Here is a 26,797-nt window from a genome sequence, read left to right as displayed (position 1 = left end):
GCATTCCAGCTTATTAATTTTTAAAATTTGGTTTTTATTTTATAAAAAGTAACATCAAGTTCATCTCCATTTTCTACATCTCCAGTTACTTCTTAATCCTCCTGCCAAACTATCTCTTCCCAATTACACGGACTGTGTTGTTTTATTTCTAACTCCACTGAGCCCACTTAGTGCTGCCAGGAAGCACATGTTTATAGTTCCTGGATGACCACTCAGTAGTAACATCCCTGAAGAATGCTGATTGCTTGGCTTCCAGCTGCCATCAGTTGCCAATAGCTCCTCATTTGCTGTGGGACTTTGTGACTCTCTCTACTTCCCTATTTGGACTTGTTCTGGATTGATCTTGTGAAAGACTACATTATTCTGTTATATGCAAATGAGACTAGAAGTGTTTCAGGAGTACAGATATAGGGGAAAAATGAAAGAAATTAGGATCTGAGAGTTGATGAGCTTCATGAGAGAAAATGGAAGTAACTCACCATTTATAGCTTTGAGTCTGAAAAATATCTGCTATCATACATCTCTCCGCTGTAGTTGGCTGGGTTTATTTTCCCAATATATATATTCATCATTATTTTTCTTTTTGAAATTAACCTTAGTAATTATCTCCTTCTGTTGGCCCACAAGAAGAAATTACACTTGTCATTTGTTTTTCTGTAGAGTTCTATACCTTGTTGTTTCATGATCATAATTATAAATCAGCCCTCATTCGTAATTAAAAAGTAATCTATCAGTTACCATTTGGAACTTCCGAATCAGGGTCACCTGAAACTGACCTAACATTACAGTTTTCTCCTCTTTCACCTTTAGAACATAAGCACTAACTCACTGTTTTAAAGGCACAAAGTGTCTGCCAGGTGTGAGCATTATGGTGAGAAAAGAATCATAATAACCTCCTTGTCAAAAAGCTGCAGAAGTTCAACAACACAAACAAGGTCAGGCTAGTCCTCAGTTTTACTAAAGCATCAGAAGAGGAACCCGTATTACCTCACCTAAGCCATTTAACATGCAAATAACATAAATCTTTGAATTCAGAATATCACTTTGAACTTTAGTAGGGGAAACACTAAATATTTAGATATAGTGTTTTCCAACTCTAGAAAATTACTTGTAAAGTACTAATTTGAAATGTAATTACAATCTCTTTGACAGTAAGCATGTTCTTTTTCCAAGTAAAAGCAACAATAACAAAATACTATTTTAGATTTTAGTAACAGCCACTCAAAAAAATTTACTTTGTTTGACAATTACCATGTAACTTTGTTCTCTAGATGATGTTAGAGTTCTTTTGCCTCTGTTTTTTAATGGCTGCAAGTGTATTCAATTCCCAACAGCTATTGATCACTTTAATCTTCTTAATATTCATACCTAGAATAAGGGAAATCTTTATTGAAACTTACTCTAATCTCTTCTAGAACATATGGATGGAAAAACACATGCATTTGCAAATAATTTCAAGTATATCTTTTCTCTTTCATGATAGAGAAAGATATTTTAATGCATTTGTGAACCTGATGCTGAGTGTCTCCTCTTGAATTTGTGTGTATGTATGTGTGTGTGTTTGTGTGTGTGTGTGTGTTTGTAATAAATAGTGTATGGCACTGGCATAGAAATAGACTGGTTGATAGATGTAATCAAATAAAAAACTCAGAAATAGAGCCACAGATGTGTAGTCACTTAATATTTTACAAAAAAGTCAGTATCATAGAATGGAAAAAAAAAAAGACAGCTTCTTGAACAAATGGTGTTGCTCTAGCTGGATGTCTACATGTAGGAAAATACAAATAGATTCATATTTCTCTCCCTGCACAAAATTCAAATCCAGTTGGATCAGAGACCTCAATTTAACACCAGATACCAAAAACTTCTTAGAAGACTGAGTAGGGAAGAGCTTTGCATCCTCATTGGTACAGGAGACAACTTCCTGAACAAAACAGCAACAGCCAGGCTCTAAGATAAGTAATTAGTAAATGTGACTTCATGAAATGGAAATCTTCTGTAAGGCAAAGGATATTTTCAAGAAAACAACAACAAAAAATAGTCTACAGATTGGAAAAAGTTCTTCACCAATCCTACATCTGATAAAGGACTAATACCCAATACATATAATGAACTCAAGAAATCGAACAACAATAAACAAATTTAAAAATAGAGCACATACTAAACAGAGTTCTCAAAATAGGAATTTCTAATGGCCAAGATGCATTTAAAGAAATGTTCAGTATCTTTAGTCATCAGAGTAAATCACAATGACTCTGAGATTCCATTTACACTGGTAAGAATGGATAAGACCAAAATCTCAAGGGACAGAACATCCTAGAGGATGTGTGGAGAATGGGGAACACCTTTACATTCCAGGACAGAGTATAAGCTTTTACAACCACTTTGGAAGTAAATCTGCTGTTTTCTCAGAATACTGGGAATAGCTTTACCTCAAAACCCAGCTATACCACTCCTGGGTATATATGAAAAAAAAAAAAAAAAAAGATTCTCCACCATACAACAATGACACTTGTTCAACTATTTTTTTTTAGCAGCTTTACTTGTAATAACCAGAATCTGTAAACAACCTTGATGTACCTCAGCCAAAGAATGGATTAAGAAACTGTGGCACATTTATATAATGGAATACTACTCAGTTATTATAAATAAGTAAATCATGAAACTTGCAGGGAAATGGATGGAACTAGGAAAGATCATCCTGAGTAAGGTAACTCAAACGCAGGATGACACACATGGGATGTACTCACTTATAAATGGATTTTAACCATATAGTACAGGATAAACATACTAAGAAGCACACACCCCAAGAAGATACATAACAAGAAGGTTCCAAGGAAGGATGCATAAATCTCACTTGGAAGGAGAGCTAAACTAGACAGAGGTAGTGGCTAAAGAGAGGGAACAAGGTAGGAGAGGCAGCGCAGAGAGTTGAGAGTGTGGACATCAGACCTGGATAGGGCGAGGGCAAGAGGACAAAAGGCCTGAATGGGAAAGAGAAACTGAGGGTGCCTGTAATCTCTTTGACAAGCTAGAGACCCAAGTCAGGACAGGCTCCTGAGAGGATATGAAGATGACTCAAGCAGAGACGCCTAGTAGCAGAGGCCATAGAGAATGAAGAGGGCACTCTCTAACTAGACTAGTCTGCTAGAAGAGGGAGGGGAACACCAAAAACTACCTGCAAAAACTTTGACCCAAAATATAAATTGCCTAAAAAATGTGCAGGAATAAAGTAGATCAGATAGAGCAGAGATTGAAGGAATGCCCAACCAATGCCTGTCCCAATCAAATTTCCACCCTACCAGATAGTGCCAGCCCCTGACACTGAAAAACACTCTGCTATGCTTTCCGACAGGAGCCTGTCAGAGTTGTCCTCTGAGAGGATCTACCAAGTATCACCTCAAAACAGATGCTGAGACTCACAGCCAAACACTGGGTCGTGTGCAGGGAGTCATGTGCAAAATTGGGAGATGACAAGAGCTCTACAAGAAGACCTACATAGCCAATTAGCCAGGGCACAGAGAGGCTTGCTGAGACTGAAGCATCAACCAATGATCTAGGCAGCCTACAAAAATGTAGCAGATGGCTAGCTTCATGTGGGTCCTCTAGTAAGGGAAGTGAGGCCCTCATTGATACGGACTCACTTGCCAGCTTTTTGATCATTTTTCCCTGTTGGGACTGCCTTCCCAGGCCACAGGGGAAGAAAAAACCCACAGTCCTGATGCAACTTGATAAGCTGGGCTGATTGGGGAAAGGAACTTCCCTTTTCTGAGAAAAGGGAGAGGAGAAAGGAAGGAAAAAAGGAGGGTGAAACTAGCAGTTGAGAAGGTGGGGCTACAACAAGGACATAAAGTGAATAAAAACTTTAAAAATATAAAAACAAAAAAAGAATGAGACCAAGGTATGTTTATCCCATGGTACAGAAAGATATCTCAGTTGTACTAACAATTCATTGTGTGATAACATGATAGTGGAGTGTCTGTCTTTGAAGTACTATATACATGGGGGAAAGCAGTGTGGAAAAGAAAAAAAAAAAACATTGGAATGATCAGACTCCTTATCATGTATTGATTTTTGACACAGTATTAACAATAGGCTAATTATTCCCAGTACATTAAGAGCAATACTTCAAAATGTCCACTGGGTAGAAGAGCCTTTAGACAATAAGATTCTAATACATGTGATTTATGTATCCTCATATTACATCACAATGGTTGAAGTGAATTCCATCCTTATTGGGCTGTTTTTCCTCCCCCATTATCTAACTAAGGATTTTACTTCAAAACAATTGACAGATGCAGCATAGCTATGGAGAGAAGGATGGGAAATTTTTAAAAAGTGGGATCTTGTTCTGATGCAGTAAAAACACACACATCTGAAATATCTTATAATTTTATTAGAGGAATGATGAACTTCTTATAAATGGATTGCAATGTTCATATATTGTTCTGTTTTTATTTCTGTGCTTTTCCCATCCATAAATGTCTCATTATAGTTGATCAACATTACTTAGTGTTGACATAAATGTGTTTTTAATGAAAACTTGATATATTTCTGGCAGTTCTTGAAAGGCTTTTCCTCTCTCTCCCATCCATGAGCCTGTGGGAAGGAAAATAAAAATCTCTTATGCAGGTCAGAAATTCTAGGAGTCCTTATTCTAGAAGATACCTTTGCTCTCAGATTGTTTCCCCTCTCCCTTCAGCAAAGTGAACTAGCCAAAGAATATTTCAAGTCCTGGAAAAGCTTGGATTATACTAAAGTCACTAAAAGTAGCTTTTGATTACTCTTCTTAACATTGCTTTTATGAAAAAAAAATGTTTTCAAACAGTCCGAAGAATCATAATTATCAGTTAATTCTTTAGAATTCAAGAGAAAATGCTAAAATATGACTCTGAATGAACCTTATTAAATTGAATGGAAAATATGTCTTCTTGAATGTTTTGGATTCTGGACAATAAATGGGAGAACACCCAGACTGACACAGATATTAAAATGTGTTTTCAACAACTAAGGTTGGGATTTTTTAAGCAGCTGGGTTCCTAAAAGACAGAAGTGGACAAAAGAGAATTTTCCTCCTTTCCTCCTGGTCCCATTCTCCAATGACCCTGTCCCCTTTCCATGCCTTGTCTACTCAAAAAAGCGGACCCAGCCCTTACAAACTGACCCCTGCCCATCGAGTTCCATCAGGACTTAGTACATCCTCTTCTATTGAGACAAGACAAGACAACCTAGCTATGAGAAAGTGATCCAAAAGGAGTCACCCTCCTGAGTCCATGTCAGATATGACCTATGCTCCCCTTGTTGCTATGGAACACACATGAAGACCAAACTGTCAGTCATATCTGTTGTCCTGGGCCTAGGTACAGTCCATGCATTCTCTTTGGTTGGTTCTTCTTCTTCTGTAAGCCACTATAGGCCAAAGTTAGTTTACACTATTGATCTTATTCAGCTGTTCTTGTCCTTTCCAGGACCCTTCCCCAAACTTCTCCACTAGCTATGCCATAGTTCTACCCTAGCTCTGTCTTAGCTCTGCTCACTGTCTGGCTGTGGGTCACAGCATCTGTTTTATTCCACTGCTGCTGAGTGGAGCCTCTCAGAAGACACTCATTCTAAGCTCCTGTCTGCAAACATCACAGGCTACCATTAATAGTGTTAGAGGTTGGCTTTCTCCAATGAGGTAGGTCTCAGTTTGGGTCAGTCATCAGTTGGCCCATCTCCCATTTTCTGCTCTATCATTATCCCTGCACATCCTGTAGGCAGAGTAATTTTTGGGTCAATGGTTTTGTGGGTGGGTTTGTGTCCCACTTCCTCCACCAGAAGTCCATCCTGGCTAGAAGATAGCCCCTTCAGTCTCCATGTTCCTCACATCTGGAACTCTCAGATAGAGTCACACCAATTTCCTCCAAGGAGCCTACTGTGTCTTAGGTCTCCAGCTTGTCTCAGAGATGTTGTTCCCACTCACTTTCCCTTCTCTCTCCTTGCCCTCTCATCTCCCACCCAGACTCTACCAACCATTGATCCCCACCCTACTTCCCCACCCCACACCCTCTCCCATCCAATTCCCTTTCTTCATCAGCTTTCAATTTCCATTCTATTTCCCCTTCTGGGTAAGATTCAGGTATCTTCTCTTGGGCCCTCCTTGTTACTTAGTTTCTTTGGGTCTGTGAATGATACTATTATTTATCTTGTGTTATATGGGTAATATCCCTTTATAAGTGAGTACATGCCATGTATGACTTTCTGGGTATGAGTTATCTCACTCAGGATGTTCTTTTCTAGATCCATCCACTTGCCTACAAATTTCATGATTTTCTTGTTTCTAATAGCTGAATAGTATTCCATTATGTAGATGTACCACAATTTCTCTGTCCATTCTTTGATTCAGGGACATCTGGGTTATTTCCATTTTCTGGCTATTACAAATAAAGGTGCTATGAACATAGTTGAACAAATGTTCTTGTGGTATGGTGGAACATCTTTTGGATATATGCCCAGGAGTAGTATAGCTGGATCTTGAGGTAGAGCTATTTCCAATTTTCTGAAAAAGTGCCAGACTGGTTTCCAAATTCTTTGTACAAGTTTGCACTCCCACTAGCAATGGAGGAGTGTTTTCCTTTCTCCACATCCTGTCCAGCATGTGCTGTCACTTGAAATTTTTATTGTAGCCATTCTGATGACTGTAATAGAATCTCAGAGTTGTTTTGATTTGCATTTTTCTGATGACTAAGGACATTGACAGTGCTTCTCAACAACTAGAGTTTCTTCTGTTGATAACTCCCTGTTTAGTTCTGTATCCCATTTTTAATTGGGTTAATTGTTTTGTTGGTGTTAAATTTCTTGAGTTCATTATATATTTTGGATATTAGCCCTCTGTTGGGTGTAGGATTGGTGAATATCTTTTCCCAAATCTGTACACTGCCATTTAATCAATTGACAGTGTCCTTTACCTGATAGAAGCTTTTCAGTTTCAAGAGGCCCCATTGATTAATTTTTGTTCTTAGAGCCTGAGTTCTCAGTGTTCTGTTCAGAATGTTGTCCCTTATACCAACGAGTTCCAGGCTTTTCCTCACTTTCTCATCTTATAGATTTAGTGTATCCGGTTTTATGTTGAGGTCTTTGATTCACTTGGACTTGATCTTTGTGCAGGGTGATAAATAGGGATCTGTTTGCATTCTTTTGCATGCAGATATACAGTGATACCAGCACTGTTTGTTGAAGATGCTTTCTTTCTTCAATTATAAGGTTTTGGCTTCTTTGTCAAAAATTATTTGTCCATAGCCATGTCGCTTTATTTCTGAGTTTTCAATTTGTTTCCATTGATCAATATGTCTGTTTTTTTATGCCAACACCTTGTGTTTTTTATTACTATTGTCCTGTAGAAAAGCTTGAATAAGGTTCCGGGCCTTATAAAGAAGCTAGTGGACCATGAACCGAAATTAACCAGATAATGATCCAGCAAACAGAGTACCTCCATGATGACTGCTTGATGTTACTGGCTTAGCTTCTTTCACATTGTTGATGGACTATGGCCTAGAAATGTAAGCCAAATCATCCCTTCCCAGATTACCTGTCTTATTATGAGCTATGTTTCTATATCTCTCAACATGCAGCTGATTTTAAGGGTTATATAGGGCTCAGTTCTAAGTATCAGCATTTCGTAATTGAATTATGTAAGCCATAATCCACTTCAAAAGTTTTATAATGAGAAAGGCTGAGTCTGAAAGGCAAGACTAAATTATAAAGAACACAATTTGCAGTTTTTCAACATGTAAGACAAAACTTATATATATTAATGTTCATATATATATATTTATCCAGTGTTATAGAAATCCTCTATATCACCTTTCTCCACAAGTTCTATTATGAAATAATGACTGAGACTTAGATGCTTAAATGCTGCCTCTGTTATAATAAACATTGAAAACATAATATTCCGGTATATTACATGAATATACATATATTTTCACTTGACTTATGTATTTAGCCTTGATTATACAATGTAGTTCAGATTCTTATTGTGCACTTATATTTCTCTTATATACCACTGAAATCATCACATTATTCTAATAGGAAAATATGTGCACCTGTAGCCTAATTATCTTGTTTGGAATAAGCAGCTTTATCACATCTATCTTAGCTGATAAAGCTGTTTTCATTCATGGGCATTCCCATTCTTGCCCCAGATTATGCTTCATTATTCTGCAATTACAAGGTTAGTCTTTGTATTCAGTTAGAGCAGACTACCAGCAAATGCTTCCATAAAACCTATTAACTCCACTAATTCTTTTCACCTTTTGAATGCAAGGGGATTTGGTACTTAATTTTATTTCCAAAATGCTCAACATTCTGGACCATTAACAAATTACACCTGATGTGCATCTTGGATGTCTGCTGAATTTTTATTGGTGCTGTTGATCCTTCCAGATTGTCATACCATCTCTTTCCTCCTGGTGCTTTGTGAGTAGTTCCACAAAGATGAGATGCCATGTATCCTGGCTTATCTCCTAATTAAGATGATTGCACACCATGTATATGGAACTAATTCTTCTGGCTTTGTTTTAAATTGATCACTCTGTCTCCTCACAGAAATTATATTTTCATCAAGTTAATGGTTTTACCTAGGAAAATGGACACAGGTGCTTCCTGTTGAAGTTTTGGACCTCAAAAACATGGATTTTGCCAACTTGATGTTCTATAAATTTGCCTCTTTATTAATGAGGTTAATAAAAGGTACCATCCATTAGAGGAAATGGCACTGTCAATTAACTGACTCTCAAATCAGGCATCAGCAGCGATGAGTTCAAATTCTACTGTTACATAGATTCTTTTGATTAACTCAGTGCCTCTATCACCTAAAACTTAAAAAAAAATTTTTTTGACCAGATCAGTGTTTTCCAAATGCCTAAAGAAAACAGTAGATTAGAAATGTAAGCTATGATGGAAGCCAAAGACCCACATAATAAAATAAGTATATATGAGTAAGGCATGTAGCCATGGAGCTCTTAAATTTTAGCAGTTTCCCAGAGTACTATAAAGTATTAAATTCTGACCATTAATGAAACTGGATATTTCTAATCCTATAAACTTTTGTTATCTGCAGGTGTGAATAAGAGAGAGACTTATCTGAATTTTCTCTATTGTCCAGTGTGATTGCTTAAATTTACTAATCATGTTTTTTTTTTATACCCTAAAAAAAGAAAAAAAGAAAACCTAAGAAATGTTTAGCAAGGTAAGGACACTGGAATCCTAGCATCACAATACAGGAAAAATGATTGAAAACAACATCAGTGTTTTAAGTTTTAAATTCCCTTTGGAAACTAAATGGCATCAACTCCCTATGTTGAGTGGCCTAGAATTGAGACTTAAGATTGATAGATTTTGTGGGACAAACTTGTTAGACATAATAATATCACTATATTGAAATTTATGAACTAAATTGAATATTTTTGAAGTAAAGCAGAGCCAGAGTGGCTATATTCTTCACTGAAAATGTGTGTATTTGCTATTTTCTATGATTTATATATTCGAAATAGAGGTAGCCTTTGGGACAGAGAATCTTTTCTCATAGCCTTTGATTGAAGAACAAAACTGAACTTATCAAAAAGTAAAAGTGTCTTAGTTGAGTGTTCCATGATTTAAAAATAAAGAGAAAAAGAAAAGGAAAGGAAAGAAAAGAAAAGAAAAATATGCCAAAGCAACTTGGGAATGAAAGGGTTTATAAAAGGTGTTATCATTTGGCTCATAGTTCCAGGTCCTAGTCTATCAGTAAAGGAAATCAGAATATGGCCATCAATCAGGAGAAGGACCTGGACAGAGGAGGAGCTGGTACACAGGCCATTGAGGGGTACTGCTTCCTAGATTGCTACTCATGGCTTGTTCAGTCTTTTTCTTACAGAGCCCAGGAACACCTGATCAGGGTTGGCACCACTAGCAATGGGGTGGGTCCTCCTCCATCAATCACAAATTAAGAAAATGCTTTACAGTTGTGTCTTATAAATGTATTTTCTCAATTGAGGTTCCTTCTTTTCAGATCATTCTAGCTTGTATCAAGTTGACATAAAACTATCCATCACAAGTGTATATGAACACACATGTAAAATGTTGAATTACAGTTATAATTGTGCAAATGTTTAATTGTAAAATGAGAGGAGTCTAAATATATCGATCACTTCCGTTTAAGTATTTCAGGGAATGTTTTTAGTACTTTATAATGATTATGAATAGTCTCAAGAGTTAAGCAAAGTTTTACTTGCAACATAGATTTTAGGGAGAGAAGTGATAGACATTCCACACGGAGGTGGGAGCAAAAGTGAAGAAGTCAACATATAGTGATTGTAATGTCTTTATGTTACGCTTTTGTTCAGAGATGTAACTGATTTTGCCAAATTGAAGGATATGGAAAATGTAAGAACTGAAGAAAAGGAAGAAGAATGGAATATGTCTTGAAATTATAATATGCTTTTGCTTAAAAGAAGAAATATTAGAGGAGATTCATAGCAAGTGTCTGTTACACATTTATTTTTTAAACTAATGCATTTCTATTTCTGTATATGTGTGTATCTAATATGTATGTACATAAGTATGTGTGTATGTGTTTGCATGTCATTTATGGTTTTATGTATAGATATGTGTGCATACATGCATGTATGTGTATGCCTGTGTATATGTTGATGTAAATGTATATGTATGGATATGTAAGCACATGTTTATGTGTGTGTACGGATGTGCATGTTTATGTATTTGTTTGCTTGTGTATGTATGTGTGTGGATGCATTTTTCACAAAGAGAAATTGGAAGTGAAAAGACAGCTTATAAAAGTTAGTTGTGAAATAGAAAGCATGCAGGTAGGAACTGTGGATGTAAAGGAACAACAAAAGTGTATTGTTCAAAACTTTCAAAAGAAAGAATATACAGAGGCTATAATCTTCCTCTTCCACAGCTCTCTCTTTCTCTCTCCCTATCTCTTATCTCTACCTCTTTCCACTTTATCTGTCTCTCCAACTCTGTTTTTATATTATCTACATATTTTATCTATCATCTAGCTACATATCTAGTTTCTATCTGTCTGTCTGTCTAATATCTCTCTATCATTTATCTCTGTCTCTCTTCATTTATATCCCTTTTTATTTCTACCTATTTATTTTTTCTATCTCTGTCTCCATATTCATCCATCCCTGTCTCTGTCTTTGTCTGCCCTATCTCTATTTCTCTTTCTCTATCTCCATCTTTCTATCTCTACCAATCTCTATCCATCTTTATTTATCTGTATCTTCATTTCTTTATTTATCATCTATCTGTCTGACTGTCTGTCTGTCTCTATATCTATTTCTGTCAGTCCCTATTCCTATCCCTATCCTTATCTCTACCTGCGTCTCTATCTCTATCATCTTTCACTTCATCCATGACTGCAAGGTAGGTGGAGGAAATCTAGTATGCTAATGTGGTAAATGATAGGAAAAAGAAAGTATAAAACACAATATTCTGTATGTCAAAGCTTCAAGAGGGAGACTAGATGTATTGAAAATAAGGTCATGAAAAATGTGTTCTTTTTTCTCTTTTAAAAAAATTAATTTTTATGTTAATTACAGTTCATTTACTTTGTATGCCAGCTGTAGCCCCCTCCTTCATTCCCTCCCAACCACACCCTTCCTCCCTCATTTCCTCTCATACATCTCTCCAAGTCGACTAATAAGAGAGGTCCTCCTCCCTTCCCTCTGACTGTAGGCTATCAGGTCTCATCAGGACTGGCTGTATTTTCTTCCTCTGTGGCCTGGCAAGGCTGCTTCCCCATTAGGTGGAGGTGATCAAAGAACAAGCCAATGAGTTCATGTAAAAAACCATCCCTCTTCCCTTTACTAGGAAACCCACTTGGATACCGAGCCACCATGGGCTACATCTGAGCAGGGGTTCTAAGTTAGCTACTTGAAGTGTCCTTGGGTTGAGTATCAGTCTCAGAAAAGACTCCTGGGCCCAGATTTCATAGTTCTGTTGCTCTCCTTGTGGAGCTCCTGTCTTCTCCAGGTATTACTATCTCCTCCTTCCATACGATTTTCTGCACTCTGCCCAAACTTTGGTTATGAGCTTCAGCATCTGCTTTGACACACTGCTGGGTAGAGTCTTTCAGAGGCCCTCTCTGGTAGGCACCTATCATGTTTCCTGTTTTCTCCTTCTTCCAATGTCCATCTCGTTTACCTTTCTGGGTGAGGATTGATCATCTTACCCAGGGTCCTCCTTGCTTAGCTTCTTTAGCTATACAGATTTTGGTATATTTATCCCATATTATATGTCTAATATCCACTTATAAGTGAGGATATACCATGTCTTTCTGCTTCTGGGATACCTCACTCAGGATCTTTTCTAGAATGCACCATTTTCCTGCAAATTTCATGATTTCCTTCTTTTTAATTGTTGAGTAGTATTCCATTGTGTAAATGTACCACAATTTCTGTACCCATTTCTCAGTTGACGGAGAAATGTATCCATTTCTGGGTTGTTTCCAGGTTCTGGCTATTACAAATAAAACTGCCACAAACATGGTTGAGCAAATGTCCTTGTTGTGTACTTAAGCATATTTTGGATATATGCCCAGGAGTGGTATAGCTGGATCTTGAGAAAGTGCTATTCCCTATTGTCTGAGAAAACACCAGTTTGATTTGCAAAGTGGTTGTACAAGTTTACATTCCCACCAGCAATAGAGAGGGTTCACCTCTCTCCACATCCTCTCCAGCATGGATTGTCACTAAAAAGCTACTGTAAAGCAAAGGACACTGTCATCAGAATTCAACCACAGCCTACAGACTGGGAAAGGATTTTCACCAACCCTACATCTTGCAGAGGGCTAATATCCATAATATATAAAGGACTCAAGAATTTAAAAGAAAAAAATCAAGTATTCTACTTATAAAAATAGGGTACAGAGATAAACAGAATTCTCTGTAGAGGAATATCAAATGGCAGAGAAACACTTAAAGAAATGTTCAGCTAAAACGTGACTGAGATACCTTAGTCATCAGGGAAATGCAAATCAAAATGACCCTGAGATTTCACCTTACACCCATCAGAATTGCTAAGATCAGAAAAATGTGCTTTTAAATTATTTTGCTAAATCTGTATAATCTTTTCTTTCTCTTCTCATCTGTAGCAGTAAACATGTAATTAAGTCAATTCCTGAGAGAACAAAAGAAATATGTTTTGGGTTGGGATGTGTGAACTGGAGTGTATAAGTAAAGGGTATGGAATGAGTGGTTTAGAAACACGCTCACTTAGAGTAACACTGTCCCTATTTTCTAGTTCATTTTATATCATTGCAGTTTTATTGAACCATCCGTTTGTTAGTAATTAGAAAACCTACAGGGAAAGGGTAAATTAGCAATACCTTGGTCAAGAATTTTTCCATGCCTTTCCTTCCTTCTGATTTTCTATAGAAACTTTTCTTGCTGGCTGCTTTATGCCTTAAATAAGGGGGCTTCTACACTGGATCAGTACAGATGACCTTCGGCCCTCTAAACCTTTGGAATAGGATTTAATGTCATTAAAAAAAAAAGGCTTATGTTGCCCATCTGTTTGGTGCTTAGGTATGCATTGCTCAATGTTGCACTTTGTAAAATGTAGTACTAAAAGACTCACTAATAACAACATCCAATATGAACTGATATTTACCTTGGCCTATCTTCTGTGTGTTTTAGCTGAGCAAATTTGCATATTTTAGATAAACAATCCATAATTATCCTTGTTTACAGGTCTCTGTGTCCATAAATATTGCCAAGGTACAGATAGAGATAGGAAATCTGTAAGCAGGTCTTCCACAGTTTGTTAATGCCATCTGCTAATGATGGGTTAGAAGCCAGGGAATGGTCATTTTCTTGCTGTTTTCAGTAGAGGCTGCAACAGTTCGGTAAATGAGATTTCTTGTACTTAAATATATATTTCATCACTGCTAACTGTTCAAATGTAGGCAGATTCTCCTAAAACTTACAGATCTAAAAGAATCTTGAGTTAGGTTAGTATTATTTTCCTGTCATAGTCTCAAGTTTACTTCTCATGAGTTCACTTAACACTTCCTGTCATTGCTATCACACATCTTTTGATTCTATAGTTTAAGATTTATTCTATGACTGTGACTTCCAGCAGTTAGGGCTTTGCCATTATCTTCCTCATCCAGGACTTTCATTTCTGTCATCAATGGTGCATTATTGAGTCATAGACATTAGTCAGGTTTTAATTCGCAAACTCCTGGAGGTCTGCTCCAGGATATAGCCCATGGGAGCTCAGTGTCCAAGAGGGTTCATTAATAATGGGAACAGGGGCTGTCTCTGACATGAGCTCAGTAGCTGGTTCTTTGACAACCTCCCACTGCTGGGGAGCAGCCTTACCAGGCCACAGAAGAAGACAATGCAGACAGTCCTGATGAGACCTGATAGAATAGGGTCAGAGGGAAGGGAAGAGGACCTCCCCTACCAGTGGAATTGGGGTGGGCATGGAAAAAAAAATAAGGGACGGTTTGGGAGGGGATGAAGGAGGGGGCTATTAGCTGGGATATAAAGTGACTAAACTGTAATCAATAAAAATAAATTAATTTTAAAAGGGAATATTGACAATTGTGTTTATCTTTCCTACAGTATTCCCTCAGTACTTCCCCTCTTTACACTCCTCTTCAGTTGTCTGCATCTCCTCACTCCCCTTTAGCTGCCTGCTTCTCTTCACTCCTCTTCATCTATACCCTTGCTCTTCACATAACCAGTAAGAGAAAAAAGAATGGAAAATTCAAGAAAAAGAATTCAGATTTCATAATCTGGGCTGTGCATTAAACTTTGTCTCATAGAATAGATGAGGAGAGATTAATAGTCACACAATGCAAAAACTTCTATGCTAATTCTTTTCAACATATTTTAACTGGTAGCTTGCACTATCTATATTAAATACCAAAACTCATTCACTCAAAATCAACAACTCCATTTTTTAGACAAAGAAACTGGGGCTCAGGGAGACTCTATAATGATTTCAGTATCTTAATAGCCATTGAGTTAATAGTGAAAATGTAGTCTGATATCTAAGGGCTGCAGGAACTACACTGTTGTTTAGTTTAGTAATTTTCAGATTATCTTAAAATCAGTCAAGAAAACAGTGTTCAAGCTAATTACAAGCTGAAAGAAAGGTGCAATGTACCTGGTGATGAGGTCACAAAATGGAATAAAGGACTAGATCATTATCGATTGTTTCCTTTTCTAGTTGTCAAGTGGACAATTGCATTCTAGCTAGAAAGTTCTTAACAACACTTTAATCACAGATTTTTAGATATGGAAAGCCTGAATCTGTTTCAAGTAGACATCACTGGAAAGGTCTGTTGTGTGAAATAGTATTTTTTTTAACAAGGCTGCACAGTTCTCAAGCTCAGAACTGAAGCCATCTCAAGAAAAAGTAGGAGAGCTGTTGCAACACTAGGGAATTTCCAGTTGTTTGTGCTTGAGCACTCAGTTGGAAAAAAACAAATTCGGAAAAAGGAAAGTTTTCAAACAAGGAAATATGGTCAGGAGATATAAAATCTACTGAAACAAAAGCAAGGCTAATTTCAAGTTCAGATTTCAGTTGTTCACAGATGTTTTCTCCATGTCTTAAATGGGAGGTAGAATATTCAGAAATTTAAGAAAATCTGGGATATAGTTGTATTTTCATATAAGTAAAGATTTAGTGAGATTACCGTTAGAGAACTGTGTCATAATCCAAAGGGGAAAAAATAGCTTAAATTTTTAAGTATGATTAACTCTTTGGTTTAACATCTCAGACTGTCTCTTCTGAGAATACAAGGCCATGGTACTAAAACTCCAGAAAATGACATTAAGTGGACTGTCCAGAAAACCAAGCCATGTGATCCACTTAAAAGTACAGTTGCATAGGCTTCTATTCTAATTCCCTAGGATTTTTGACATATAAAGTTGGCATGGTTAACAAGTTTCACAAAAAAACTATAGTGTCTGAATTCCATCCCTAGTGAATAGCTAGACACAAACACACTAACAGTAACATATTTTATTTTTCCATATGTTTCTTTGCTTTCCTTCTCTGCATACCTATTTATGCTGTTAAATTTAAATTAATATGTAAAGGATTCAACTAGGAAATGTTCAGAATGACAAATAGTCTCATGTACCTAGTGCAGAACAGGGTTTTATTTTATTTTATTTTATTTTATTTTTTTTTATTTTTTATCAGTTACATTTTATTAACTCTGTATCCCAGCCGTGTCCCGATCCCTCATTCCCTCCCAGTCCCTCCCTCCCTCCCTCATCTCCACCGTGCCCCTTTCCAAGTCCACTGATAGGGGGGACCTCCTCCCCATTCATCTGATCCTGTTTTTTTAAAGGAATGTGAACTCCAATGATGTTCACATAGAGGGACTGAGCATATATTCTGCAGTTTTCTCAAATGCTTCTCTGACTCTGGAGCATAACATTAAAAATGTATACATGAATCATCATGTAAAAATCATAGAGGAAACTGTAATTAATAAAAATTTTTTAAAAAGTTATAGTAAGAACTTTTTGGTGTTTATATTGTAATAAGTACCTTAACATATATCTTTATAAGGAGAATTAATTAGGAGAAGAGATTTTTTTTCAAATTTTAAGACATTTTTTTCAAAATTAATTTTTCTAGTTTTTATTTAACATAGATTTTTTTTCACAAGATATATCTGCTTACAGTTTCCTCTCACCCAACTCCTCCATGATCATCCCCTTCTTCCCTCTTACTGCAATTCACACAATTTCTTTCTCTCTCAATAGAAAACAAATAAGTCATCTAAAATTTAATAATAATAATAAAACCATGAAATAAAAACAAATAAACAAGAAAAACAGACAAAGAAAATACAAGAAATGCACATTCATACACACAGAGATCCTGCCAACACCACACACACACACACACACATCCTCATAAAACTGGAAACCTAATAAATATAGTAAAAAAATACAAGGTTAGAAAACCAAAAACACTCCAAAAATGTCATTGAGTTCATTTTGAGTTGATCATTTACTGCTGTGCATGAAATCTTCCCTAAAGAAGGGTTTGTGTCACTAGTGAGACTACCTTGAAGAAAATTATATTTTCATTTTTATTTGCTGGCCTGGAAATCAGGTAAGCAATTTCTACTCTTTTCCCAATTCTTTATTTCCAATTTCTGAATCTCATCTCCAGCCGTCTAGTAGACCACCTGCATGGGTCTATCTTCCCTTTCTGCCTCCATTCTCTGGGAACTCTACAGGTCCTCTGACAGACCCAGCCTTTCTCCTTCCTGTGGACCTTTTCATCCCCTCACCCTTCTAGAACACCTCTCTTCTAAAGACACTTTCTGCCTGGCACCTACAGTAGCCCACCTATCAGGCACTCAGAAGTACTCTCTACCAAGCAACACATAGTGACCACACACTCCTAAGATCAGAAAGGGCAACAGAAACCAAGGAACAGCGAAACAACCAACTAGCAAAAAGAAGACCAGATATCAGCACCTAGAATTGCAATCACCCTAAACAAATGCCTAGATAACAGCACAGAAACAAAATCAATAACAGCCATGACAGTAGGAGGCCCTGAGAAATGCAATACAGCTGAAGCACATGACAAGGGGATTAAAAGAGATATTATGAATATGATCAATGATCTTAAAGAGGATATGAATAAACCCATTAATAGGAAATCAATGAAACAAACAAATGTGGAAAGAAATGAAGATGAAAGTTCAAGACATGAAAGTGAAAACAGGATCATTAAAGAAACCCAAACTGAAATAAAACAGAAAATGAAAAAAAAATGTTTATTCAAGACAAGGGTTCTCTGTGTAGCCTTAGCTGTCTTGGACTTACATTTTAGATCAGGCAGGCCTCAGACTCACACAGAATTATCTGCCTCTGCCTCCTGAGTTCTGGTAGCACAGGTGATTGCCACTGCTCCCAGCTGGAAATGAAAATTTAAGGAAGTCAAACAAAAAACACAGAAGTAAGCCTCATCAACAGAATACAAGAGAAAGAAGAAATAATCGTAGACATTAATGATAATTAAAAGAAGTGAATATGTTAGCTAAAGAAAATGTTAAATCTATTTTTAAAAAGAGCCAGACACCAAAGCTTCCAAGAAATTCAAGACACTCAGAAAACCAAAAACCAAAAACCCCAAAACAGGTCAAAGGCAAATATTTTCAACAAACTCAGACAAGAAAACTTTCCTAACCTACAGGATAGTCTATCAAGGTAGAAATAACATACAAAACATGAAATAGACTGGACCAAAAGGAAAATTCTCCATAACACAATGCATAATATTTAAAACACTAAACATAAAAAAAATTAAACCCTGGAATATAAAAAGACATATATCACAGCATCTGCTTCGTTCCTCTGCTGGGTGGAGCCTCTTAGACTGTCATGCTAGGCTCCTATATGTAAGTATAGCACAGTATCACTAATAGTGCCAGGGTTTGGCTTTCTCCTATGGGTTGGGTCTCAGGTTGGACCAGTCATCGATTGGCCATTCCTTCTTTCTTTGCTCCATCTTTATCCCTGCACTTCCTGTAGGCAGGGTAGATTTTGAATGAAGGTTTTGTGGGTGAGTTTATGTCCTCTTCCCTCCACTGGAAGTCCATGGGAGGTGGTCCCTTCAGTCTCCCGGTTCCCAGCAGCCAGGAGTCTTAACTAGAATCACCCCCATATCCACCCAGGAGCCTACTCTGTCATAGGCTTGACTCAGAGATGTCTTCCCACCTCAGTTACTCCTCTCTCTCCCTGCCTTCTTTCCTCCAACCCCTGCTCTCCCAAGTCTGATTGCTACCCTTGTTCCCCTCCAGACACCCTCTCCCACTCAATTCCCTCTCTTCATCTACTTTTGACTTCCATTCAAATGTCCTCCCTTGGACTTCCTTGCATTTAGAAGAACTTCTTTGTAAACAAATCAAAACAAATAAGTAAAACAACAACAAACAGTTGAAGCTCTAGAAGCTCCTATATAAGTTAAAGTGGTCATATGACCTACAGGAATATAAGCTGAAGACAAACTGTCCCCATACTCGACGTGGTTGCTTAATATTTCATTAAGAAGTTAACCATGGCTGGAAGCTTCTGTCTTTATGACACATGTGCAGTGATTTTAAGAGTAAAACGTTAATTTAATCTACAAGTTGTCTTGTCTACATGACTGGGTAGATAAGTGATTGGTTTGACAGACATTTTCATTTTCATTGACAGACTTGATGAAGATGACTGGATTAACAGGCATTGCATCGAAGTTGCCTGGCAGGAATCATGTGGACACGACAGGAGAAAGGAGTTGATTGATGGTATTCATGAAATGAATGGCTTTCATGATGGCATCTTAAAAAGACAGATCTGAGAAGCCTCACCCACAGACACAGTCTTCAAGGTCCTGGTGTTACAAACTTCTAGGGCAGACATCCCCAGAAAAGTTTTAGTTTCAGGAATTGTTTAGAAACATTCTGGGAATATTTTTAAATTAATATTAAAGCATACAATTGTAAAAATTATCAAGAAATTTTTATCTGATTTAAATTATCACTCATTTGTTATTTGTTTTATTTCTTCCAATTCTGTGTGTTTGTGCTTGTGTGTGTGTGAATGTGTGTGCCCATGCCAAGGTAAGCATGCAGAAGTCAACAGACAACATGTAGTAGTTGGTTCTCTCTGCTTTGCTCTGAACAGCCTCAGCCAGGAGGGGGTCTTGAGACTGGGAGGACTGGATCATATCAAGAGAATCACTTCACACATTGGGGTAGGTACAAGCTAATGGATGACTCATTTTAAGAGACTGTTCTTGGGGGACAGTCTCTCTGGTGTCTGTTCATTTTTTTTTTCCCGCAGCAGAGTCAATTCCGATCTTTTAATGTCAAATCATTTTCTTAACATTTTGCAACATGTTCAAAACCCTTTTTGTCTTTCCCCAGAATATTGAATTTTTTCCCCAAAGACCCACAAATGAGAATAAACAGAATATAGCAAGTTGTACTCTACATACACGGTACAGTGATTGCACCTAAACACTCACAGAATATAGCACGCTGTAGTCTTCATTAAAGGTACAGTGATTGGACCCAGGAACTCACAGAATATAGCAAGCTTTTCCCTTCATACATGGTACAATCATTACAATGCAAATAAGCAATCATATTGAGTCATTAACTCAGTGATTTTCTCAGACAAACCTCCATATCACAGGTCATCTGGGCAAAATCTTGCAGTTACACTAAGTGGCATAAAAACAACGAGGCGCTAGACAATCTAGAATGTTCTTAATTCTCAGCTGCTGTTCGTAGCTGAGCAAGTTCTTTCTGAGTGCTTTTTAAACTTCTTTTATCACAGGAGTGATGTTTCTCAGGGTCTCTAGCCTCTTCCTCACAAACTACACATAGTTACTCTTAGTTCTGCTAAGGTCTAATTCCTTTCTGATGTCAGCAATATAAGGGCTGAGGGAGAACTCAAACAATTCCTGATATCATTTGATATCCTCAAGTTGACTAAAGATTTTCTGGGAACAATTAGCAAAAAAAGGCCTCTATGAATTCAATTTCTTGTTCAGATAATTCAGGTTCACTGCTTTTACAGTGAACATTATACAGTGAAGCTTTCTCCATTGTTTCTGAGCCATTTCCTTATCTCCCAGTCCCCACCAGAATGTCTCAGTTATATTGACTAGGGATGAAAGAGAAGAAAAAGATGGAGTCACAGTAAAGAACAAAACATGCAGAAATATAGGAAAAAGCAACACTTTTTGTGGACTGGTAATCCAGAAATGTTCTTTCCAGAGTGACAGTGCTCCAGAATTCCAGCAACCAGAATTATGTCAAGTAGCTGCTTTTTAAACCAAGTTGAACCTGACACTGCTTCTACCATCGAAGCCCCAGGGATTTGGCTCCAATTGTCAAGTTGGGCAAGAAATACTGTTTTCTACTGTGCCATCTTTTTTGCTCCAAAATAATTTTTATACAGTCCAGTTTGTTTGTTAGAGACAGAATTTCAATAGCTAAAATTGGCCTAGAGCTCACTGTGCATCCCGTCCTTCTGCTTACCCTCCAGAACTTTGGAGCTAGACCTATAAAACCATGTCTAACGATCTTTGCTATATTACTCTAATTTTCTTTCTTGAAAGCAGAAAACCTTTGGTCCAGTATAAGCTTATAATGTTCTGTTAAGTGTCTCCTCGTGAAAGGCATGTGGAGACTGCCCTATATGACTGTCATTTGCATGGTAAATCTTGATATTACCAACTATTGACTACATGGTACCTTTGTGCATATTGACAGTTTGCTAAATAAAGTCTTTCTGACTGTGTTCTGAGCAGAGAAAACACATTTTATTAACTTCCCCTCATTTAGTGTTCAAACACCAATAGCAAATACAAACACATTAAATGCTCAGTAAGTACACATCCTGTACCCGTTGAGTAAAATTAATTTTTGCAAGTTATTTTCCAAGCCATTAAAATGCAAATATAAAGCTCTCATCCAAGAAACCAGTTTTTTATTAAAAAATAACTTTCTGTACCTTAAAAACATCTCACTTTCTTCATAATCCAATGAAGATTCATAACAAAAACAAATAAAGACAGGAAATCTGATTCTGAACCAGAAGAAAAGTCCACTTGTGAGTGGAAAAGAAATTGCTCCCATCCAGTATGGAGGTTAAGTTTAGAGATGGCCACCTGTGCTCATGTACATAAGTAGTTTATTTTTCTACTTTTTGTGTATTTTAGTTATTATGAATTTCTTATTGAAAGGGAGAAAGCAAAATAATAAAATGAAAAAATAAAGAACAAAAGAATGTGAAAGGCTAGAAGGCAAGCTACATTTTGCCTGTCAACTTCTCACATTCTTACCGTGAAATTGTTCTTCTGACACTTTGCATTTTCTTTCTAACACATACCAGCTTTCACCTAAATCCTTCAGAATGCATTTAAAACTAAGTAAAGCATTGATATGTTCATCTATGTGAAATGCTTTCTTAACTGTTACCTGCGGCAGTCATTTAGCCAAATTCAATACAAGGAACACATTGACATTGTAAAGGTTAATGAGCCAATGATTAAGAATACTCATTTTCAGAAAATGACTTTAGTCTTTGTTTCATAGAACAAGAGGAACAACAATTTGCTCAGTATTATCCAGTGTCTAAGAGAATTATCATTCTTTTTATACTAGATGCAGAGTATTAAAATTTTCTTAGGCATACCTGAATATTCTGAAACAATATGAATAGCAGAACTTGCTGTGTTGTCTTCCATGCTGGACATATAAGGGTTTAATGAAATAGGACATATTTCTCCAGTATAGGAGCAATCAGGCTGGAAAGTGACCAAGCAGGTAGAAGAACTTGGTATTGACAGTATGTGGTGACAGGTGGCATAAAGATTCTAAAATTTAGATTTAAAGGGTGAAGCCAGTCAGGCAGATGGAGCAGGATAAAGCATGAGCTGAGAAGCAATATTCAGAATACCTTATGCTCCCTAAACAATTAACTGAAGATATAAGTAAAACAACTATACAATGGTTTATTACATATACATGTTAGATGATTTGATATTGTGAGTGTTAATATTTAGGGAAGAATATATCCTTTACTAATATTGATGTTCAATATAGAATTGTCAGCCTCACCGTTGGACGGCTCGTATGCCAGGTTTTCATTTTGTTCTATGTGTTTCACTTAATATCTTCTTCCATTTTGTCTTCCAAGGTACAGGGAGCACACATTTCTGTCACAGCAGACAATGCAAAACAGAGAAGTAGCACAGTCAAGGACCAACTACGAAGTAGCTGGCAGTTTACAGAGGTGAAACTTTTGTGATAACGTTAAATTCTAGTTTTCTGTTTATCTCATTCTTTCATTGATGTTAATTTTTGTCATAAATAATCCACCATAGCAAGGACAGTGTTATTATAAACTCCATCCATAGCCTGTTACACAGGATGTCCTTCTCTGATGTGTCTACTATAAATGGGTCTTAGTATTTATTTTCTTCCAAAACAAAACTTTCTTTACCAATAACCATGTCTATTGGGATTACACCTGAATTTAGTTTTGCAACTTTGTAAAGTGGGAGTGAGAAAAACATTTTCAAGTGAGGAAAACAAGCACTGCCTACATATTTCAAATAGAGTTTGGTCGAGGAGTTGCATTATATATTTGTGAAAGAAGTAAGGACACTCGGCTCCTCGATCCTTCAAATAGCTGGAAGACTCAACAGACAATGGGAAGGCCATGTGTTTCTAGAACTAAGAGCTAGACATAATTTCATTTCAGCTAAACAAAAGCCATGAGCACAACAGCAATGTGAGAATACAGAAATCTTTGTAAAGCTGCCAAGCATCCCACAGGGAGACTCACAAAGAAGAAATGAGTGACTTCTGGAGATGGAACATAAGGCAATAAAGACAGTTAGAGGTGTTCTGTTTCCGCGTCTAGCCTTGTTCATGAACAAATGCGCAAACAAGGCTGCTATTGACCAAAACCAGCAGAAAACTCATTGACAAAAGAGCCTAGAAGACTGAAAATTTTCATAATTGGTCCTTTTAAATAAAGCAGATTTTCAAACCTTAATCTACTTAGTATAGTAGGGCTGAAATATTTCTAAGTAAAAAGAACAACACATGACACAATATAAAACTGCAAATCATAATCTATCAATCTCTATCTCCCTTTCATAGGGGGAGAGGTTCATCTATTTCCACAAACTTTTTTCACCACCAAAATATCATGTACCTAGGTAATGAGAGTAACTTTGTATCAGTGCTTTATCAGAAAACAGACCAGAAAAGAGGGGGCAAGGTTTGAGGTAGGTCTCAACCTTACTAAAATCACAATGCAGTTAGATCTGTCTGTGACTTTTCGTTGTTTTTCATTCTAGGGGACAAAAATGATCCTTTTCACTCTATGTTGCATTTTACCATTTTCTATTTTGTTTTATAGACATATTGTTTTACTTTTCTTCATTAATTCTTGTTATTTGCATATATATATGTTTGTATATACAAATATATTTCTACCTGCTCAATATGTATAATATTACTGATATGTATGTTTTTAGAGCAGACCATTTGGTAGTAGACAATGAGCTGGTGTGCCCATGCCTAGAGGAAGCCATTTATCCTATTTTCATCATTTCTTAGTTGCCTATAGCTTTATGTGTGGGGTTGAGCCTCATGGGCTTTCCTACTTTAGCATGCCTGCTCTTGTCCATGTTCAGCTCATGTTTCAGCAGTCATGTTACTGAGATTTCATAGGTGTAGCTTCTAACATTCTTGTACATAAAGCAAAGGGAACATTGAGATATTAAGAACCAGAGAATCAGGGTGCTTGGTATGAGACTGTGTCTCTCTGGTAATGCCAAAAGCCACATAAAATTTCAATGACATTATATTGGTTTTCTTTTCCTTATTTTAAAAAATATTTTTCTCATATAACACATCTTGATCACAGTTTCCCTTCCACATTCTCCTCCCAAATTTTCACCAACTCCCCTCCTACCTACCTGATCCTTTAAATATCTCTTAGAAAATTAACAGTTTTTGTACAGATAATTAAAATAAAATAAACAATAACACATTATAGAACAGACAAAAACAAAAAAGCCCCATAGAAAGGCACAAGGCACATATAGATACATAGATCCATTTGTTTGCACACTCAGGAATCCCATAAAAACATTAAATTTGGATAAATTTGGAGCCATAATATATATGCAAATAACAGGATGCTTATTTTTTAAATGTGTGTGAATGTATATGTATGTGTATGTGTATATATATACAAACTATGGCTAAGCCTACCTTTTGCAGATACTTTCTTGGGACCAGCGGCTTGTGGCTCTGACCCCAGAGCCTCAGGCCACCTGCCCAAGCCTACCTTCTGTGGTTAGCTTCCTGCTACCTTTAGCTTGGGCATTCACTCTAACTGCCTGTAGAGTGAATACCTTTCTGTATAGAGGGTGAGGCTCCAAACCCATGTGCCCACTCCAACAGTCCTGGGACACCTTCCCAGTACCAGCAGCTCTTGGTTTCAAACCCTGTAGCTCAATTTTACCATCCCGTGCTGTTGGGGAGGCATGGCTCCATTCTGCCTGCTCCTCAGCTGTTTGTATCACCTGAGTCATTATCATCCAGCCCAGCAGAGGCAGTGAACATGGTGGAGCTGAGCTAAGCATGGCGCTCAAGTCTCATTGTCCACCATCTCGAGGAAGCCAGTGGGGCACTGGAGCAGCTTTAGGCTCAGAGATCTTTCTACCTACATCCAAGCTGCCTGGCTCACCTGGGCAGAAACAAGGAACCCAGCACAGCCAGGGAATCCAGGAGAACTGAGCCAGGCTAAAGACCCAAATCTCATTGTCTGCCGTCTCAAGGAATCTCAGAGATCTTTCTGCCTCTGCTCCAACTACCTAGCATACCTGGGTCACAAATAGTGACCCAGGAGAGACAGTGAAACCAGCAGAGACTACTCCAGACTCCAGACACAAGTAGACACAGTCTACAGTCCAGGCTCCAGGAAGAAGCAGTCAAGTCTACAGACAACCAGATAGCAACAGGCCAGTATAAAAATACAGACAACAAAACCAGGACATCATGGCTTCACCAGAATCTCCAAAAACAATGCATATTCTATTGTAGCTGAAACACAGGAAAATGATCTTATGTCCATAGTTACTCAAGGCACATTAAGAAGAAAAATTAAAAACAAAACAAAACAAAACAAAACAAACATAATTTAACCCAAAAATTCTACCAGAAAAATCTTTTAGCTGATAAACACCTTCAGCAAAATGGCTGAATACAAAATTAATTCAAAAAAAAAAATCAGAAGCCCTCCTGTATACAAAAGACAAACAGGCTAAGAAAGAAATTAGAGAAACATTCACAATAGCCACAAATAACAGAAAGTATCTTGGTGTAACTCAAACTAAGGAAATGAAAGGCTTGTATTAAAAAAAAAAAAAAAAAACAAGGAAAGAAAAAGAAAAGCCTACAAGAGTCTGAAGAAAGAAACTGAAAAGAAATAAGAACATAGAAAGATCTCCTATGCTCATTGCTCAGTAGGATTAGCAGTGAAAATAACCATCATACCAAAAGCAATCTAAAGATTCAATGCAAGCAGCAGCAAATTACCAACACAATTCTTTAAGGACCTTGAAAGATCAAAGACCTCAATATAAAACCAGATACACTAAGTCTGTTGGAAGAAAAAGTGGGGAGGAGCCTTGAACTCATTGGTACAGGAGACAACTTCCTGAACAGAACACCAACAGCACAGGCTCTAAGAGCAACAATCAACAAATGGGACCTCTTGAAACTGAAAAGCTTCTGTAAAGCAAACGACACTGTCATCAAAACAAAACGACTGCCTACAGATTGGAAAAAGATCTTCACCAACCCTATATCTGACGAAGGCTAATATCCAGAATATATAAACTCAAGAAGTTAAACACCAACAAATCAAGTAATCCAACTAAAGATGGGATACAGAGCTAAAGAGAAAATTTTCAATAGAGGAATATAGAATGTCAGAGAAGCACTTAAAGATATGCTCAGTGTCCTTAGTCTTCAGGGAGATGCAAATCAAAACGACCCTGAGATTCCACCTTACACCCATCAGAATGGCTATGATCAAAAACTCAATAACAACACATGCTGGAGAGGTTATGGAGAAAGGGAAACTCACTTCCATTGCTGGATGGAATGTGAACCTGTACAACCAATTTGCAAACCAATTGGTGCTTTCTCAGGAAATTAGGATTAGTGCTAAAATCA

Source organism: Meriones unguiculatus, chromosome 5 (genome assembly GCF_030254825.1).
Source record: "Meriones unguiculatus strain TT.TT164.6M chromosome 5, Bangor_MerUng_6.1, whole genome shotgun sequence".
Classification (NCBI taxonomy): Eukaryota; Metazoa; Chordata; class Mammalia; order Rodentia; family Muridae; genus Meriones; species Meriones unguiculatus.
This window is presented reverse-complemented; position numbering follows the sequence as displayed.